Here is a 10,573-nt window from a genome sequence, read left to right on the forward strand (position 1 = left end):
TCGGTATTAGCCTCATTCAGCTCAGGGCGGTGAAAGGAAATGCTTATGAATAGATGCGATTCTCACACTAAAGAAGAGAATGCGCCATCTGAAACCCTGATATTAGCCGCTTTTGTGGTTAATCCTCTCTAAGTGTGTGTGAGGGGAACGGACGGGCTTCTCAGGTGAATGTTCTGGCACAGGTTGACATCGATGTTTCTCAGTGCATTTCTCCTGAATTCATTTTCTTTGTTAGTCGATGCATGTGAAGTTTTACATGTGAATGCATGTGTTCTTCCATTTTTTAGATCCTTCTATTCTCATTTCCCATTTTTGCCCAATTGCAACAATCCACTTAAAAGTTTTTAATTGTATCTTTATTAGACGTTTTCAGCTAGTGTTGTTTAGAACAGTGACTGTGTTTGGAATACAGTAATAGTGTGCTGCATACTGCACAGTATATACTATATTGCATACTACTATATAATGCGATATGCAACAATGAATATCTCAAACAGTAGGGTGTACGCCATTTGGAAATGAATTGGGAATTCCCTTTAAATTACAATTCAGTTCCTACAATTCAGTTTGAATTTGATAGCAAACAAGATTCAGAATTTGACTAAGGAAGCAGAAATTAAATAAAAGAACTGTATTTTTTCCACTAAAAAGCAAAGTTTAAAAAGTGTGTGTGTGTGTGTGTGTGTGTGTGTGTGTGTGTGAGTGTGTGTGTGTGTGTGTGTGTGTGTTTGTTGTCTCGTCATTTATGTTTGTCTGTCTGTCAGGTTGATGGAGAGATAGAAAACCAGAGATGAGATACAGAGATGAGAGATAAAGTGCAAACACCGAGTGTCTGGATTGAGGAGCATTAGATGGAGTGTGAATGTAAATCTCCTCAGTCAGGAGTTGTTCTAGCAGTGATTGTGTGAGTATGATGGAGACTCTCTCTGCTCACCAATGCCTTTCATAAATAGAGAAGTGGACAGCAGCACTTTTGTTAACATTTACTCGCGCTGTACCACATTGGCGCCCTTGACTTCCACTTCAGAAAATTGTTGCCCCATCAGAGCACAGCCAGAGAAAGCTGACAGGTAATGGTTAAGGTGATAACTGCTCCGATTTCATCAACTGTCTGCTCCATCTCTGTCGCTCCGTCTTATAGTGGGTGTGCTGTTTGGAGGGAAACTCTCCGAAAGATTAGAAATCAGATGAAAACCACGCTCACTTCTCTGATGGAGGAGAAAAACAGCGATATTTAGACATCAGCCATCACAGAGCGAAAGATTAAATGATGCCGTCCAATCTTGCAGAGCAATTGCACTCGCCGCTCTCACATTTTTAGTAGTGTAGTAAAATAGATCTCATCAAACCACAGTATTTAAGCGTGATTTACGGTGCTGTTGGAAATCTGTGTGCATGTCAAGTTTACCCGCAGAAGCGCCCGTCCCCGTGTGAGTGACAGCTGCTCCATCGCCATGGCAGCGGAATCTCGCGGTGCTGATGCTGGGCTGCGCGGTTGTCATGGCACCTGGAGGAACACTCAACTTTTCAAGCAGGAATGCTAAAATTGAAAGGTGTCTAAACTGTTATTATGTGCTATTTGGCAGTTGAACGTGTGCATCAAAGCGTGAAGAGAAAAACACGGGTGGGGGGGAGCAGATAGCATGTGACGGATCACACTGAAGTGCTTCAACCATGCTAAAACCATCACACCATAAACTATAATGATATTAAAATAATATGATTATTGTTGTGATTGTTGCTATCTTTCAGAAAGATGCCTTATGAAGCTCACAGTCAGTTTTATTGTTTACAAGGAAAAAAGCACGATTTGTCTTCCTTTTGAATATGAATAAAATTTTATTTTATTTGTGTTATTTTAGTATCAGTAAGATACTATTGCAGTTTTCATCAATATTTCAATGTATTTTATTTTGTATCTTATCCTTTCATTTTAATTAATTTAAATTTTAAGTTTAGTTACAATGCATGTATATAAACCTTAATAAAAAGTAAAATAAAAAATGTAAAATATAAACATAAAAACGAAAAAAATATATATGGTGATTTTAATGTATATCCTATTATTAGGGCTGGGTATCATATGAAAATTTTCGATATCGATACCAATACCTTGACTTTGATATCAGCTCCTGAATGATACTTTTTCAATACTAATTTTATAAAATCCATGTTAAATAGTTTTGATTAAGTTCAAACAGTTTTCAGTTTCCACATCTTTTAGGCTACATTTACACAAGCACGTTTTTGTTTTAAAACACGTAGCTTAGACAGAATAATAATTTCTATTCATTTTGCACTGATTTACTGATGAGCATTCGCACCCACAAGAACCTCATACCTCAATCATATGACACACTCAGAGGAATCTCACACAGAGGAATCACATAACACATATGTCACTCATATTACGAGTTCATAACTCGCCCAGTCTCCGACAATAGATGTCCATTACACTTACATGTTCAGTTCTGTACATAAGAAGCCCAGAAAAACATTTCTATGAATGAAACATGAAGCTAATAAACACATGACTGCGAGAGTATATGATTTTCATGAGATTCTGCTTACACTTACTGGCTCACTGATGTTGACAAGATTAACCCCTTAGTTATCGAAATTTGGTACCAAACTACATTTTTCGATACTCAATGGTATTGAGGCAGTTCGGTCGGTGCCTAAAAAGTGTCTCAATACCCAGCCCTATCTATGAGTTTTATGTTCTTTACTTTGTTGAAGGTTGAGAAATTATTGACAGCTGAAGAAATTTGGAGTTTAATCTGTGCTGATTTTCAGCAGAAGTGTAGTGATGTACAGCAAAAGAGGCTCTTTGATTTCCTCTCCGGGAGAAAAGCACTTTGGCAGATTCATGACAGATTCCACACAGTGATTATTGCATTAGAAACACTCTGATAGAATCACATAAAACATGTCATTTTAAGAACATGAAGAAAAATGTCAAGAGGGTAAAAGAGACGCTGAATGACTGTGTGTGTGTGTGTGTGTGTGTGTGTGTGTGTGTGTGTGTGTGTGTGTGTGTGTGTGTGTGTGTGTGTGTGTTTTCAGGAAAAACAGCTGTGGGAACCTTATAACGCGTTAAGTATTCCGGCGCTTTCAGATGGTGAAATTAGGCGTATAATCTCTCTGGCACACTTTTTTATTTTAACAGCGAGTGGATTGGACTCATCACAAACATCTGGTCCGGCTTGATTAACACTCGTTCACTTCCAACAGATATAACTTACCAAAGACTTGTTGGGCATTTTTTTTCTCATGATGATTTCCCCCCATCTCTGACCTTAATGTGCGATGTATATGGAAATGACCTCTGTTGTGATTAGCTAATACTTACCTAAGCATGGGTTAACACTTTTTAAATCCCAAGATAAAGCCACTTTTAACTCTGCAACAAGCCATGTTTGACTCTTCATTTTTCATTTGCTTACTAGGGTAAAATATGAACAACGAGGTGGAAAAATAACCCTCAATTACCTAAACAATTAAGTGTGAAAAACCCATTACTTATTATAAGTACTTACGGCTCTCAAATCTCATTTGCATATTTAAAGGGCCACACCTGAATTTTTTAATCATATGCAGATTATATGCACTTTTGAGACCTACAGCAAAGGGAAATGCATTGACTTGCATTTTATGAATCACCAAGGAGCATGGCTTCAGCTCAAAATCCTCTTTATTGTTCTATTGAAGAAACAAACTCACCTACATCCTGAAAGGCCTGAGGGTGAGTAAATTAGCGACATATCTTTGGTTGAAATAGCCCTTTATATTTAAATCAGAAAACTTGGTAAATAGTGCATGAAATTGAATGAAGGGAACTGCATTTAAAACTACTTTAAAAATGTCCATTTTATTATTAAAATACAATTTGTTTAATATCTTTTTTTTTTTTATTTAAATGCACAATTTGAAAATGTATTGGCCCACTGAAAGGTTAAAGTGGAAGACAGAGAAAAAGTTGAGCATCAAAAGGCACAGGGAAACTTCTGATCATGGTCATTTTGCTTTTTTTGAGTGACGTCAAAACTACAAACTGTCTGGAAAATGTCAGAGCAATTGCCATACATTCAGTACCAAAGGTATTCTGGGTAATTTCAGCAGTCCATATCCATACATACATCCATTTGCACAGAACCAGAGGCCTTCTTTCTGCTTTCTCTGTCTCTCTCACTGTCTTTCTGTTGACTTTTTCCCTGTGACATTTAAGGGCCGTGTGTGTCTAGCATGGACTGGTATTTTCAACTCTGTGTCATTTGGTCTGTGCTGAAGTCAACTCCATGTGGGTCTAAAAGCAGACAAATTGCACACAAATTGCATCAGATTGCCAACATGTTGAAAAGGTAAATTGCTTGCAAATCTATTAAGAGCAGCTGACCAGCTTCCCGGAGCGGTAGAACTTCTGGAACGGTCTAATTGGTCAGCGGCTCTCCGTTGTGTGGCGATAATGAGAGCAAGAGAGCACTTACTGGACCGGTTATGCCTTTGTCCAGTAGATTTAGTCTTTTCATATGTGGATGCTATTTCTGTATTGTCATCAAACGCACAGTGAGAGTTGCTTTTCATGTAGTGCAGCCATTTTCTTTAAGTCTGACTGGTGTGAACCAGACGTTTTTATGAGCATATGCACATATCTAAAATGTCTCAATGTCTTTTAATTAAATATTCTAGGCAAACAATCCTGAATATTTTGTTTGGGGTCAGTAAGAATTTTTAATGCTTTTGAATGAAGTCTCTTCTGCTCATCAAGGCTGTATTTATTTGATTAAAAATACAGTAAAAACAGTAAAATTGTGAAATATTATCACAATGTAAAATAGCTGTTTTCTATGTAAATATCTGTTAAACTGTTAATAACTACAATGTCTTCAATTCAGATTTAAAAATTGAACTGGAATTTAAAAGACATCTTACCTTAACTCTGAATGGTGCACAATCCTCCAAACTATCACATTTTACTTTTACACCATTTTTTATTTATTTATTTATTTTTATTAACTCACTATGAAAAGCAAGTTAGTAAGTTGTGATCACTCATCAGACAGTGATGCAATTATATGCTGTCTCTGTGTATTTAATCTGAATTGAATTCACTTTCTTCTCCTAAACCCTCAGATCTAGAAGTTCAGATCCCAACTGATCTGGTTCGTGTGTGTGTGTGTGTGTGTGTGTGTGTGTGTGTGTGTGTGTGTGTGTGTGTGTGTGTGTGTGTGTGTGGTTGGGTGTGTAGTGTGTGTTGTGTGGTGTTGTGGGGTGTGTGTGTGTGTGTGTGTGTGTTTGTATGTTGTTGGAGCTGAATTGATGGTTTAAAGCAGCTCAGAGTAATCAAGCCTCAGAAACGCTCGTTTTTATCTGTCTGTCAACTTGTGATTTCATCACAGCATACCGACTGTGTGCATCTATGCATGTGTGTGTGTTCGTCCAGTTTAATACCATTTATCTCTCCCATACTTGAGTTGGCCGCTGGAGTCTGAGGTTGTTCTGCATCATTAGTGAGACACGCTCGTCCCTCGAGAAGCGGATCGACCCCGGACTGATGACATTACCTATACAGGTCAAGAGGTCACAACACAAAATCTGTTACATGAGCGTGTGTGTGTGCGTTGAGAGAGCGATGCAATTTATTTTAGCCGAAGCTGCATGTTTAGATGCGGAATGCAATTGAAAGGAAAGCTGAACTTGCCTCGTCTTCTCTGTCTGTGCTCAGTAGCTCGGTTCCTGACGGGAGAAAGAGAGCCGAACCGTTCAAAAGCCGCTTGAACTAGTGAATCAAATCAAAGACCAGAGACACTGCTTGTGAATTGGCTCCTGGTCTCTCTGGGAGGCGTGCCGGCAGGTGGCTGTCATGTCTCTAATTGGCCTCTGCGGTGTGAAATTGTGTTCATTATGTGCAGGAGGAAAGCACAAGAACCCCTGCGAGCTCTGAGAGAAAGACAGAGAGAGAGCATTCATGAGAAAGTGTGTTTGACGAACGGATTCAAAGAACATGTACGGAAATCACATGTGGGAAACTTTTGAACTCTGCAAAAATCATTTCGTTTTCTGTTAGAAATATCTAAACATTATTAAATCAAGATACAGTTAGTTAAGAAGTAAAATGACTATTAGGTCTATTGGATATTATGTCTTGTTTTCTGAAAAATCTAGCAAAATTGAGTGAGTTTGTTTTTAATACAAGGAAAAGATCAAGTAAGAAAGATGAGCTTCATTCAAAGGCAAATAAGATTATTTTGATTTTGATACATTTTTCAGAAAACAAGAAATAAAAACAAATCTATAACAAAAATTAATAAAAAATTTGTTGTATCTCTATATGAAAATTTAAAATTAAATATTCTATTCTTACCACACTTCTTTTTATATGAAAAAATAAAAAATAAAATAAATATCTGGCAATGGGGTCAGAAAAACAATCTTGTTTTCCATTTCAGTTGTCTATTCTTACCACACTTCTTTTAAGCTTAAACTCACTAAATTTTAATCCTTTTTTTCTGAAAACAAGACTTGATATCATAAGTCATTTTGCTTCTCAAGTAAATGTATTTTGATTTAAGAATGTTTAGATATTTGTAATGGAAAACATGACAAAAATACCAAGTTATAAAATAATTTTTACTATGTGATTTTTTTTTTACTTTAATTTCTAAATAAAGAAATTATGATGAAAGAATACAATTTTAAGCTCACCACTGAGAAATATTTTTTACCTCAATTTATAAACATAAAAAAAAAAAAAATAAATAAAAAAAAAAAATCAGTTACTTTTTTTGTGTTTTCTTGTTATATTTCAACAGTCAAGATGTTCCTCGTTATTAAGTCTCTTTGGATAAAAGCATCTGATAATTGAATAAATGTAAACATGATTTGAGAGTGTATGCATTTTTGCAGATTTTTGATTATGTTCAATGATTTCTTTGTCATTTCTGAGCTTATGAATTGATTGAACATAATGCTTAGGGAAGTGACTGAAAAATAAGAGGGATTTGTGGCATCAGCTAAAAAGGAATTCAAAATCTGCATTGCGCAATTGAACATGAGCAAGAAATGGATTTAAGACAATAAACAGTGTCAGTTTTAGTTTCATGTTGACTTGAACACAGCTGTGAGTATATAGCTGTCCTAATGCTGTGTTCCATTCAAAGATATTCATGAAATCCCAGAATTCAGCCATCAGCGTTCTGCATTGTTCGAAGCTCAGGAGATGATGTTTATGTCAATAGTACTGTGACGTTTGCAGGTGTTTGATTGTCAACTAAGAATTGCAGAGGACAGATGATGCTATGCTACACTAGCAGTAGTTCTGCAGGTGTGCTGTGGACAGGTGTGACTTCACCTGTTACACTGATGTCTATCAGGAAGTTTTTATGACGTATTCCAGAAAAATCACTGACATATGTACTATTTGTGTTTTGTGCAATTGCATGTAGCTGAGCTGCAATTAAATCTGCATCCCAATTAGAATCTGGATAAAATACATGTAAAATATTGTTTCATTAATATTTTATAGTTTTTGTAATAATATTTAAATTCATATTTATTTTAGAATTACTATTTAAAGAGTGTATACACTTTATGCAAAAATATTAATTAAACATAATTTTTATATATTATATGTATAAATACTATATACAATAATATATATATATGTATATACATATAATATATATATATTATATATATATATATAGTATATATGGTAATTATCTAATATATTATTTATATATATATATGATATATTGTATATATATATATATATGCAATGTATATACTATAATATATTCTAAATATATATATATATATATAGTATATATAATATATATATATTATATATATGGTTTCTCTAATATTTATCTATGCAATTTACATTCATATGTTTCTAAAAAAACTTGGCATCTTAAAATATATATATATATATATATATATTATATTTACAGTATATATATATAATAAACATTGTGTGCCCACACATACACACACACACACACACATTTTCAATATTAACAGTAGTTTTGTTTAAATGTTTTAAATTTGTAAATAATAAATAAAAAAAAATTTGGTTTCATTAATTTTTTAAAGCAAAAAAGTTTTGCTTACATTTTGAAAATGTAAAAAAAAAAAATTATTATATTTAATTATATTATTTATTCATATAATTTTTTCCCTGTGGCCACTGAATTAATATTTTATGCACTATATATATATATATATATATATATATATATATATATATATATATATATATAATATATGTATGTATGTGTATATATATATATATATAAAAAAAAAAATATATGTATGTATGTGTGTATATATATATATATATATATATATATATATATATATATATAATATTATATATATATATATATATAGTGCATAAAATATAAATGTAAAATATATGTATTTATTAAATGTTTTTGAAATGTTTTTCTTTTGAAACTGTGTACTTTTGAAACTGTACTTTTTTTAGATCCAATGCAATGACATTCATAATGCGTTTTGTGGCCTGTGAACAATGTTTCTCAATTCTTTGCTATAGTGAAGACTCTTGTCCATCGAGAGGGGAGCAGCGAGCTCATGGAGAGGGAGGCGTGACGGTAAATGTTCCACCTCACTGCAGTTTCCATGGCTGGAGGGTCAGGCTGCTGGGGCACTCGTGGCCAGTAACTTGGGAAACAGGCTCATTGAGTGAGTTTTGCTCTTCAATCTGAAGGTTTTTCTCCTTAAACACTACCTTCCTCCATTGGTGGCTTTCAAAGGGTCTCCAGAAGTCACCTCCTCTCCTCTAGTTCACTTTATTTGTCTTTTGCATCTTATCAGAGGGTCTCTGTGATGCATGCCAGTGCGGCACAGGAAGTGATGCGTTGGTTTAAGCTGAAAGACAAGAGTAGGAAATGGACACAAAGACAGCAGGGAGGGACTGTGAAGGATTAGGACGTTGTTTTGATGCTTTACCGTTTATGAGGAGACTGGATGGATGGATTGATGGACGGGACGGAGAAGCCAAGGAGAGCTAACGGCCCGCGCTGGGCTCATAGGGTGAAGCCTGAATGAACCGCAGCGCTCGTAATGGCCACAAATTGTCCCTGCGCTGTGTGACTAAACGCTGGAGTTTAGAGCCGTATGGAGGCTTTTGTTCAGGGGCAGTAATGAGTCAAAAGCCCTCGGGGGGTCAATAAAACCAAGGAGGGGGTGGTTGTAAAAGAAGCCAGGGAAGAGAATTTATCAATCACTCTTCTCTCTTCTTCTCCCGCATGCGATGAATGAAAATCTGTTGCTGAAAGTCCTCAGAGTCCTTCGTGCCGAGTGCGTCCATTCATCACCAGCGACGGGGGAGAGGGGCCGAAACAAGGGCCGAAACTAAACCACCAAATCTGATTATCACCAAAACCCAGCACTCAGTGTTTGTTAATTAAATATACTTGACACCAGTGTGCTTCAGTGATTAGAGAGGGACTTGTATTGCTTTTCACATTTCTGGGTTTCTCAGAAGCGGAAGTCATCATAGTTGAATAAACTTCGACATTTGCTCCAGGCGAGGTCTTAAAAGGACTTAATTCGCTTTTCCATTCATTAGAAGGGCTTAAATAAGAGGAGAAAGTCTCATTAAGTCATGGCATTAAATGTTGCATGCACTGTTAAAATTAAACATCGTCCTTATTTTTTTTGTCTTGTTTTCACATAGAAATATCTAAACATCCTTAAATCGAGAAATATTAACTTGACATGCAAAATTGAGATATGAAGTCTTGAAAAACTGAACAAAAGTGAGTTTATGCTTTAAACAAATGATGAATTAAAACTTGTTTTCCCTTTGAATTAAGCTGATTTTCAGGCTCAACTGGTACATATTTGTTCTTTTTTTAACCAAACTTGTTTAATTTTGATCAGTTTCTCAGAAAACAAGACTTTTGTCTTTGTCGTTGTGTTTCTTAAGCTGCTAATGCAAGACATTTACAGAGCGTTTTGACATTGTGTTCCCTTCGATTTATTCCTTAAATTTTCTTTACTTGGTAGGCCTATCAAAAAGTCTTAAGTTTGCCATCATAAAAATCCACAAAAAAATCCACAAACGCACTCACTCACGCAGCAGCATTAATTAACTAATTAATTTAATGTCAAGGTTATAAAAAACAAAGTATATTGTAATAAATATGCATTAAAGTTTTTAAAAATGCAAATATAAAAAACGTTGCTTGATTTACGATGTTAACATCACAGTCTGTGAAAAGTGTCCTACTGTTATTATCTATTATTTAGTATTGGCTGCCACAGTCCTATATGGATTTTAAATAATAAATTGTAATTAAATAAAATTAATAAACATAAAATATATCAAATAAATAAATCAAATATACCAAGGCTGTATTTATGTGATTAAAAAATAAAGTAAAACTGTGTAAAATCGTGACATATTATTACAAATCAAACTGACTGTTTTCTATATAAATATATGTTCAAATATAATTAATTTCTGTGATCAAAGCTGAATTTTCAGCACCATTACTCAAGTCTTCAGTATCTAATATGCTGATTTGCTGCACAAGAAACATTA

Source organism: Cyprinus carpio, chromosome A19, assembly GCF_018340385.1.
Source record: "Cyprinus carpio isolate SPL01 chromosome A19, ASM1834038v1, whole genome shotgun sequence".
Taxonomy (NCBI): domain Eukaryota; kingdom Metazoa; phylum Chordata; class Actinopteri; order Cypriniformes; family Cyprinidae; genus Cyprinus; species Cyprinus carpio.